This window comes from Lynx canadensis, chromosome B2, assembly GCF_007474595.2.
Source record: "Lynx canadensis isolate LIC74 chromosome B2, mLynCan4.pri.v2, whole genome shotgun sequence".
NCBI classification, from domain to species: Eukaryota; Metazoa; Chordata; class Mammalia; order Carnivora; family Felidae; genus Lynx; species Lynx canadensis.
The window spans coordinates 73195291-73206529 of NC_044307.1; the positions used below are offsets into that span (position 1 = coordinate 73195291).

The 11239-nt window shown below is 36.1% G+C and overlaps 1 pseudogene; it reads left to right on the plus strand.

The window, feature by feature from the left end:
* Positions 1 to 1236: 1236 nt before the first annotated feature.
* LOC115515172 lies at positions 1237 to 1350 on the plus strand (annotated as a pseudogene).
* Positions 1351 to 11239: the final 9889 nt, after the last annotated feature.

Consider the following 11239-nt stretch of genomic DNA (forward strand, 5'->3'; position numbering starts at 1 on the left):
ATGATCTCACGGCTCGTGAGTTTTAGCCCGTGTTGGGCTCTGTGCTGACAGCTCAGAGTCTGGAGCCTGCTTCAGATTCTGTCTCTCTCTGCCCCTCCCCTGCTCATGCTCACTCTCCCTCTCTCTCTTTCTCTTTCTCTCTCTCAAAAATAAATAAACATTAAATTTTTTTTTAAATTGTTAAGTCTCTTGGTATCCACAATTAAAAAACAAACAAACCCCAAACTACTATTGTATTTAAGATGCATGGAGAAAGCCACTTTGGGGACCCTTGCCCCCTGGTGCTGCTTCTTTCTTCCTGGGCTAGGGCCATGTGGAGATGCTCAGCAGCATGGATAAACTCAGCTCCATGTTCATGAACTTTTTTTGAAATGGAGGCAGGAGAGGTGGCATGTACATATTTTCCTGGGTATTGAAAGAGTGTTTCTCTGCTAAAAAGATGGGTAGTGAAATAGAATTGTGATTTCCTGGCTTCTTTCTCTACTTTAACAGTACCCAGCCTAACCAAAGAAAAACTCTTAGGAAGTTACATTTGCTCCTGCTCTGTGTTCCCAGCTCTATTCTGGTGTGTGTGTGTGTGTGTTTTAAACTCCTTTCCCAAATCACATATAGTTTATTTCAACTGTGTGTATTGTCTCAACCCCATCCTGTAACTATTGAAAATGCTGAACAATGCAGAGTTGTATTTAATTGTTGATTTAATTGTGTCTTATAATGTATTTAATAAAGCTTTTATTCTGTATGCATTTTACTACATCTGATATAAGCCATGCAAAATATTCCAGCTATTAGATATAAAGTATTAACATTGTTTTTTTAAAAAAGTTATGTCTCCACCTAATGTTGGGCTCAAACTCACGACCCTGAGATCAAGAGTCGCATGCTTTACTGACTAAGCCAGCCAGGAGCCATTTACCATCCTTTTTATACTTGATATTTAAGCGTTTCTTGAAGCATATAGTAATTTTCCATAATATTTCTAAATACTGGTGTTTTGAGTCTGGCTTCACATATTATCAAATGCTAGATCTTAGTTATCTTGGGAATGACTACAACATAATGATCAAATACATATTTTTGTACTTAGGTTTAAAAACACTTTTCTAATGATGTATATACACTATCCCTTTTGACTTTTGGAAAAAGTAATGTTGTGATAAAAGGACCTTTCATGGTTTTTCACATTTATTTCTCACATTCCTCTAAGTTGGGCTATGTTTTTCAACCTCAGCTGACATCGTTTCTCGGCCTTTTGGCCAAGATCAAGTGTAGTATCTGTTCTTATCAGCTGACAGAGGGAGAAACTGAAGAATTCAGCAATTAAATAATTTGCCCAATTATTTACCCAATGTTGAATAAGTAGGAAAACAGATTTGAGCTCAAAAGACAAACCCAAAAGCCTCAGCGACTCACCGGTGCAACATGCCTGCTCATCCTCAAACTAATACAAGTAGTTTGTTATTTGCATTTTAATTTAATTCTGTTCATGTAATACTAATGAAAGGTGTTGTGTAATACTAATTAAAAGGCACGGTGTACACTTTATTTGTCAGGCCCTGCGGTATATGGATTATCATATGTAAGACTCCTTTAAGCCTCGCTGCACTATAATGTGGGGATAATTGCCCTTGTATAAGAGCAAAAACAATTTATCTGTCCAAAGACACATTCTTGTTAAGTGGGATAGCTGGGCGTCAAACAAAGTCAGACTCCAGATCCCGCAATATTAGTTGAGAGTTCAAATATTTCAGCGAAAATCCAGGTTGTAACAAATGTATTTTTTCCAGGTATAATGTCTGAAATTTTATAGTCTCTATGGACAGTTATATAACTTAGGCACAATAGCTTTAGAGCAATCCAATCGGTCAACTGTCAGTTTCTTAAATTCAAAAGAAGTTTTTGGTGCTTTTGTGCAAAATTCTAAAGTTAAAATAAAATGCCTAATTTGCACAAGGGCACCAGAACATTCCCTGTTTTCTCCATTAGTTTTATCCCAGTGAACATTGTACTATTCCTAAATATTTGATGAAGGCGATGAAGTGAATTAGTCCTCCAGATTGTGAAGGTTTGTGGAGTTATGCCCTTTTGGAAGCATTTTTTTGTCCTAGGAATGTCAAAGCTGGCAACTTTTTGATGGCAGTTTGTTTCTCCATCTGTCCCATACATTTAGAACAGTTGTGAAGTGAAGAATGGATTTCATACCATGCAAGTAGGTATGAAATCCTTTTACATGTTGCCAATCTGATTTCTCTAGGGAGAAGTCACCTGCGTGTTGGGCTTCTCTGACTGTCCAGGTGGAATGGTTACATTTTTTGACAAATCTTAAGAAAGCTTAAAAGTGACAGAGAAATAAATTCTAAATATTGGTGTTTGTGTTATTAGTTGGGGTAGATTAGACTATGCTCTGGTGAGAAATATACTTAGTGGCTTGACATACAAAGTCTGTTGCAGGTGCCACAGCAGGGCAACTTCCTTTCAGACTGCACCTTGCGAATCCAGAATGACAGAGCACAAAACTCCCAGGGCATGTGAGTGCCAGAGGGTTAAGCAGAAGCTATTTATGCCTTACACCGGAAGTGATATAGGCCACTTCTCACAGTCCCATGTGAGGTCACAAGTTCCCATCTAATATATGAAAGCAGGAAGCAGCAAGTAAGAGAGGGTAACTGGATGTGGTGAGCAATCTCACTATAGTAATCTCTACTATAGCTCACAGCCCTCTTTGTTCAAAACATTTACCTTTCAATATTCTAGCCTTTTTGATGATGCAGATTATACAATCTGATATATCATCCAGATAAGTAATGTAGCTTTGAGTTGTTTAATAATTTATTTTGAAAGAGAAATCAAATTTACCACTTTTGGGGAATTCATTTATCCAAATTTTTGCCTTTTATGTTTGAAAAGATTATTTATGTAATATGAAAAATTAATGTTGCATAATTTTCACAAGCAAGAGATAACTAGAAGATGTATACATTCCTAGTTTTCTCTAAAATATTGTCATCTCTAACATGGGAAGCATTTTAGGAGTTTTAAGGGCCTCTGAACAAGCTATGTGTTTCTGGCTGAGTGACTTAACCTCCCAAAGACATATGTCCTTAAATGGATGCAGGGAAAGTGGCAATATCTATTAGAAAGTTGTAGTTATCGAGAAAATTTGTGTAAAACCCTAAATGTGAGACAGGAAAACCATCAAAATCCTAGGGGAGAATATAGACAGTAACCTCTGTGATATCAGCTGCAGCAACTTCTTACTAGACATGTCTCTGGAGGAAAGGGAAACAAAAGCAAAAATACGCTGTTGGGACTTCATCAAGACAAAAAGCTTCTGCACAGCAAATGAAACAATCAACAAAACTAAACAGCAATATTTAGAAAGGGAGAAGATATTTTCAAATGACAGATCTATGATAAAGGGTTAGTATCCAAAATCCATAAGGAACTTATCAAACTCAACACCTAAAAACCCCAAATAATCCAGTTAAGGAATGGGCAGAAGACATGAATGGACATTTTTCCAAAGAAGATATCCAGATGGCTACCAGAACATGGTAAAATAGAACAAAAATAGAACGTGAAAATATGCTCAACATAACTCATCATCAGGGAAATACAAACCAAAACTACAATGAGCTATCACCTCATACCTGTCAGAGTGGCTAAAATTAACAACACAGGAAAAACCAAATATTGGCAAGGATGTGCAGAAAGTGGAACCCTCTTCCACTGTTGGTGGGAATGCAAACTGGTACAGCCACTCTGGAAAACAGTATGGGGTTTCTCAAAAAGTTAAAAATAGAACTACCCTGTGATCCAGCAATTGTACTACTAGACATTTACTCAAAAGATACAAAAATACTGATTCAAAGGGATACATGCACCTTGATGTTTATAGCAGTATATCAACAATAGCCAAATTATGGATGAATAAATGGAAAAGGAAGGTATGGATCAGCTGATGAATGGATAAAGAAGGTATTATATATATATGAATATATATATTTATAGGAATATTATATACAGAAATATTATTTATATTATATTATTATAATATACTAGTATATTATATTATACTATATTAATAGTACATTATAATATACTAGTATATTATAATATTATCATCAGAAAGAATAAAATATTGGGACGCCTGGGTGGCTCAGTAGATTAAGCATCTGACTTCATCTCAGGTCATGATCTCGAGGATCGTGAGTTCGAACCCCACGTTGGGCTCTGGGCTGACAGCCTGGAGCCTGGAGCCTGCTTCGGATTCTGTGTCTCCCTCTCTTCCTGCTTCTTCCCTGTTCATGCTCTGTCTTTCTGTCTCTCAAAAATAAATGTAATTTTTTTTAAAAAGAATAAAACTTTCCATTTGCAATGATGTGGACGGAGCTAGAGTGTGTTATGTTAAGCCAAATAAGTCAGAAAGACAAATACCACGTGATTTCACTCATATGTGGAATTTAAGAAATGAAACAGATGAACATAAGGGGGGGAAAAGTGAGGCAAACCATAAAACAGACTCCTAACTATAGAGAACAGGGTTGCTGGAGGTGAGGTGAGCAGGGGGATGGGATAAAGGGGTGATGGGTATTAAGAAGGGCATTTGTGATGAGCACTGAGAGTTACATGTAAGTGATGAATCACCAAATTCTACTCCTGAAACTAATATTACACTATATGCTAACTAACTAACTGGAATCTAAATAAAACTTAAATGAAAGAAAGAAAAAGAAGAAAGAAAGAAAGAAAGAAAGAAAGAAAGAAAGAAAGAAAGAAAGAAAAAGAAAGAAAGAAAAAGAAAGACAGAAAAGGCATAATACTTTTAAAAACTACAATACCTTGTGGCATTTACTGAACCTCAGTGAAGTTAACTAGTACTATACAGAGCTGAAAAAGTGATAATTGTGTCTATCAATCTTGACCCCAAAGCAGGTTTATACATCCATTTGTTATCTACAGATTTCCCAAATGCTAAAAATGCTACTAAAGATTTTCCATAAATAATTGTTAACATACTTTGGGAGCCAAAATGAAAACTTATTCTAGCACATCTTATTCTGATAGTTTGTTTTTAATGTCTTTGATGATTTCTCCTGCTCTTGTTCTCTGGTTTTTAACATTAAAGCTCTTTTTGTGTACTTAATTTCCACAGAGAAAGTATAAATCCAGGAATGTATAAATTAAGTATGATTGTTGTAGACCTATAAAATTAAAAAATAAGAAATGTTATGTAGTTTTCAGAACTCTTTTTTTAATGTTTATTTTGAGAGAGAGAGAGAGAGAGAGCGTGCATGTGTGCAAGTGAGGGGAAGGGCAGAGAGAGGGAGAAAAGAATCCCAAGCAGGCTCCACTCTCAGCACAGAGCCCAACGCAGGGCTCCATCCCATGAACCATGAGATCATGACCTGAAAGGAAATCAAGAGTGAGACTCTTAACAGACTGAGCTACCCAGGCACCCCTTCAGTACTCTTAACTTCATGGTTAGGGTTGTATTATGGGTTGAGTTGTGCCCTTCTCAAAACTGATATTTGGGGTTTCTATCCCCAATACCTTAGAATGTGATTTTATTTGGAAATAGTCATTGCAGATGTAATTAGATGTGTTAGGAAGAGATCATACTAGAGTAGGGTGGGCTCCTAATCCAATATGACTGATGTCCTTATAAAAAGAGGAAATTTTGACACAAGGACATGTACAGATTGGAGATGATGTAAAGACTCAGGAGAATACTATCTACACACCAAGAGATGACTTATGTCACCACCCTCAGAAGGAACCAATCCTACCAACAGCTCAGTCTTAGACTTCTGGGCTCCAGAACTGTGAAAGAATAAATTTCTGTTATTTAAGCCATCCAATTTGTGGTACTTTGTTATGGTAGCCCTAGAAAACATACATAGGTTGTCATACATTTCAATCTTACATATATTTTAAACTCCATTAGAAATTATTAATATTGATATACATTTCCAGGACCTTATGAGAAAATCTTGCAGTACCAGGTATAATCTGAGATATCCTTCCTCAGCTGCATAACTTGCCCAGATAATATTAAATTATAAAACTCTTTTTTTATTTTAGAGAGAGAGAGAGCACAAATGAGATAGAGGGGCAGTGGGAGAGAGAGAGAGGGACAGAAAGAGAGAGAGGGAGGGAGGGAGGGAGGGGGAGTCTTAAGCAGGCTCCATGCTGAATGTGGAGCCTGTTGCAAGGCTTGATCCCACAACCCTGGGATCATGCCCTGAGCCCAAATCAAGAGTAGTACATCCAACCGACTGAGCCACCCTCATGCCTCTAAATAAAACTCTTAAACTATATGACTGGCTTAGTAAAAATGTATTTTTTAATGTTTATTTATTTTTGGGAAAGAGAGAGACAGTGTGCAAGTCGGGGAGAAGAGGGAGACACAGAATCCGAAGCAGGCTCCAGGCTCTGAGCTGAGCTGGGCACAGAGCCCAATGCGAGGCTCAAACCCACAAACCATGAGATCATGACCTGAACCAAAGTCGGATGCTTAATCAACTGAGCCACCCAGGTGCCCCATAAATGTATTTTTTTTAATAGAGGGAGTTTCTTGTCTCCAACTGTTCTAGGGCATTATGTTTTGCAAACTAATCTGTGCTCTTAAAGTTCACTTGTGTGGAAGATGTGTACATCTTTGCACTCTGCTGCATGGGTGGTCAGCAAAGAGTAATTGCTCATCCACAAACTAGCTGGAGATATAAATGTCTTTTGTTGGTGGTGGGAGGTTTTGTAATGTCAAAGGATCTTTCAATGGATTTAATTTATGTAAACTAAATTTAGATATATCTCTAGCCTTTGGACGTCAGAAGGCAGAAGGACATGTGGTACAATAAATAGATGTCTCTTTTGGGCTATATAATAATATCTTAACTCTTTAGAATTTAGTGTCTATGTGCATTTTCTATGGCAACACTTCCTTGGGTCTTTATTGCAATGATTCCTGATTTTTTCAAATGATATTTTTTGTGTGCATGTAGACTGTTGAAGCTCGAGATAAATAATACGTGAAGTCCTTCAGCCATGCCTTTAATGCAAGCACTGAAGATTTGTTTTCAGAGCTAAAACTGTTGATACTGTGGCTCTAAACCTGAACTTTAAACACAAATGAAATTTCTCTTTTTAGTTTGCTCCTGTCCTCCTCTCTTCCACTTTTCTCCCATTTATATTGTGGCAATGAACACTTGATGTCATAAAATATCCCCCTAGGAGCAATTGAATGTGTGTCTAACTGGGAAGAGAATGTGTAGACTGTAAATCAAGATTCTTTATTTTACCCAGGAGGAGCTACTGTAATGTTTGTGAGGCCAGAGTACACAAGGCAGAGATCAAACTTGGGAGCAAACCTCTCATCATTACCTTTGTGATTGCCAATTTGAATCTTTCCTCTTTTTTTTTTTTTTTTAATGTGTGACTTTAATCTTCTCAATTTTGTGTCCTCAGGTGGAATCCTACAAGTATAATTTTTTTTTAATATAAAATGACCAGTTGAAAAAGAAAAATCGTAATGGTACTTATTGGTCCTGATGAGCAGAATTTGATAACTTCCTTCACCTGCCAACCCTAGCTTAATGTCACAAGTGCTATGTCGTCAAATTGTTATATATTCACTTTGACCTTATACGTACCAACTGTGTCTTATTTATTTTGGATATTGTTTTTCATCTCCAAGAATGGAAATAATTCTATCATGCACTTGAATGTGCTTGTGTGTTGATGATAAAATTTCCATTGTGTGTGTTGAATAACATCATGTCTTCTCTTTGAGTTCAAACACTGTAAGGAGGAAGCACTTACACATGAACATTATTACTTATTTCTGGGGTAGCTGCTGCCCTGGTCTATATAACATGATTTACCTGTGGTTCATTGTTTTCAAACTTTAAGACAAGATTCTTTTTTGAATTCCATTATGTAAAGTTACTCAATGTCATGATCATAAAAATTATATATATTATAGACACTTTCTATCATAATTATTTTTTATAAGAATAGATTAAAAATCAGAGAACTGTTCATGGTTGTCAGTTGTAAGTAGTGGAGAGTGACCTTGAACTCTGATCTACCATTCAATACACATTTTACACACATCACCCTGTCACTCTGCTTAAAAACTCTACTGTTTCAATCCACTGTTTTCAATTCACCTAACAACTTGGATGAAGTATCTGTTGACTATAGTAGCTCGGTTTTGAAATTTTTTTCAATGGTAATGAAAAATTGGCTCTCCTAACTTGAGCCAATTTCCCCATTAGTATCCCTTCTGAGTCATTTATAAGATGGTTCAGTTGCCCCTGGGGTTATTCTTGGAAGAAACATTCTCTAATTAATATTCAGTTCTCTAGTTCTGTCACACAAGGCCCAGCACATATATCAGCACATAATAGGCCCTCAGTAAATATTATTTTCTTCTCTGCTTTCTCTTCAGTAATTTAATTTGCCTGTCTTTGTCCCTTTGGTTTAAAACTTTGATTCCTAATATCGTGAAGACAAAGAATACAATTCCTATCCTCTCCATCTTCGTTTTGAAAGTCTATCTTCTTAGGTTTTCTTAAATGTATATATATATCATGCTATGGCCATTTCTCTGGCCTTTTCTTCTCTGTATTCTTAGTATCCTTCTTATGTATAAAATATGTTAGTCCAAGCCTCTTATTGTTTCTTTCCATTATTCTTTGAAAACATCTTCTTTTGGTAAATGTCAAATCTATTAACCTGATCCTGGGCTCCAATTCTATATTTTTCTAACTCTTTGCTTGGCTAATTCTTGTTATCTTGAAATCACCTCAAATTCTCTATGTTAAGACACTTCCTTCCTAACTGTATTTACTTTCAGGTAACTGTCCTACTTCTATTTTTGATATATCTATTCTTTCAGGCCATCAGATCCAACATTTCCTTTGCAGACTCAGTCTCCATCAACTAGAGTTGACTATGATTTGTCTATTTTATTCATTTCTTCTTCTTTCTCACTGCTGCCATTATTTCAGTTCCCAAGCTTTAAATTGCCACTTGGACTATTTTTGCCTTCAGTCTCCTTCCCTATTTGAATTCTTCTGATGTACCACTGGTATTTCTAACCCAAAACTTCCAATGAATACCTTCTTTAGTCAGATATACTTAGTGGTTTTCCATCATCACACTGTAAAATACAAATTCTTTAGACTTTCAATAAAGACTCTTGCGATCTGTCCTTAAAATCTAAAATCAACTTCTACTGTTTCTTTTTACAAATTCCTCAAGCTGATCAAGATCTTATGATCTGAGCATTGAAAATTTGATTCTATGTGCATACGGAGAGTTAGAATAAATATATATCATACATCTATTTACCATAGTAAGATATTCCCTAATATATATTCATTGAGATTTGATGTTGAGGAAATTCAAACTGCCTCAACTTATATTAATATAAGTGATAAATGGCAATAAATTTGGTTGTATTATATTTTCTCTTAATAAAGCTGAACTTATTTGCTAATGTACTGTCTGAAAACTTGTTCTATGCTTTTCTATGATCTTTGTGATCAAACTGGACTCCCCCTTAGGTAATTATGGCAACATTAAAAATGTATGATTATTTTTAGGTTCTCAATTTAATAAGATGCTTGTCTTAATTGCTAAAAGTAATTGTTTTGAAGGTAGCTAAAAACCCTCATTAACCTCGTTAATAGGCTATAAAATCATAATCATGGTGATAAAGAAGCAGCCTTATATAGAGCATGCAAATTCTTACTGTAACTTATAGCACTGAATTGCATGTTTCCCTTGTAATAAAACACTAAGATAAACAGGACAGTTGAGAAAAACAAGTTTATGTTATTTGTTTGAAATTATATAAGTAATGTTAAAGTCAAGATCTGATTCTCTTGAATCAGCTTAAGACCTAGGTGTTTAAGCAATCTCAGCCCCAGACACACAATGCTTGAAAACATTCCATAGCAGGAACATATGGACTATAGCATCAGATAATTGAGTTGGAAGCCCACACATGATATTTACTAGCTGTATGTCTTGGGACAAATTAGTCAATGTTTCCAAGCCTCAGCTTTTTCATCTCTAAATGAGAAATATAATAATAACTCTGTAACATTGATTTTTGGGGGGAGGATGAATGGAATAACACAAATTAAGTATCTACTACCATGTCTAACTCATAGTAGGTACTCAACAAATAACCTATTATTAGGTAAGGATGGTAATAATAGTCAACAATAAATATATTTTTGTTCACCCTCCTTTCTTACTTGGAGACAATTTTTTAAAAATCAAGTGACAAAGCAAGGAGAATACTTTATACCTAATTTGAGGTTTTTAAGACCACCTCTTTTTAATGCTTTAATCCTTCAGATTTCTGGAGTGGAAAGGAGAGTTTGGTCTGATATTCCCATGCACACAGGCATCATGAGACTATGAGTGTCTACAATCTTGGCTTAGAGGGGTACATTTGAAAAAAAAAACTTATGTAGGCCCCCAGAACTTCTTCTCCTTCTGCAACTTTTCATTTACTTCCAGATGGCCTCCCTCCCATCAATATAACAACTCATATTTCAAATCTTCATCCAAGATGGAAGAAGGAGTAAACTTTATGTCCAACTTCCCCTCAGTGGGTTTATAACATCTTCTGTGAGGCATCAGAGACCAATGACACACAGGACATCTATAGACTTTGGAGAGTTTTAGATGGACCCAGCATATACACAGCAACTGGATCCTAACAGAAACAGCAAGAATACATGCGAACGCATTTCAGATCCTGTGTTAATTACATTTCCTTTTAATCTATAGAACAATCTTATTAGGTAGGTGTACAATGATATATAATCCAAATGTTACAAAAGAGGAAACTGAAACACAGAGAGACAAATGAACTTGCTCAGAGTCACAGAGCTGAAGTAGTAGTCAAATTGTGTATGTCTGACTATAAAGCTCTTTCATTAAAAGTCTGCTATTATTCTGCTAAGTAGGGCACAGCTTTGGTGTTTAGCTTGGGTTCTCCAATGTGTTTGGCTTTATTCAATCTTAAAAAAAATAATAAAAATACATAAATCTTGGGGCGCCTGGGTGGCTCAGTTAGTTAAACATTGGGCTCTTGATTTCAGCTCAGATCAAGTCCCACATCAGGCTCTGCACTGAATGTGTGGAGGGATCCTGCTTGGGATTTTCTCTCTCCCTCTCCTTCTGCCCCTCCCCTTCCCTGCCCCTGTGCATGTGT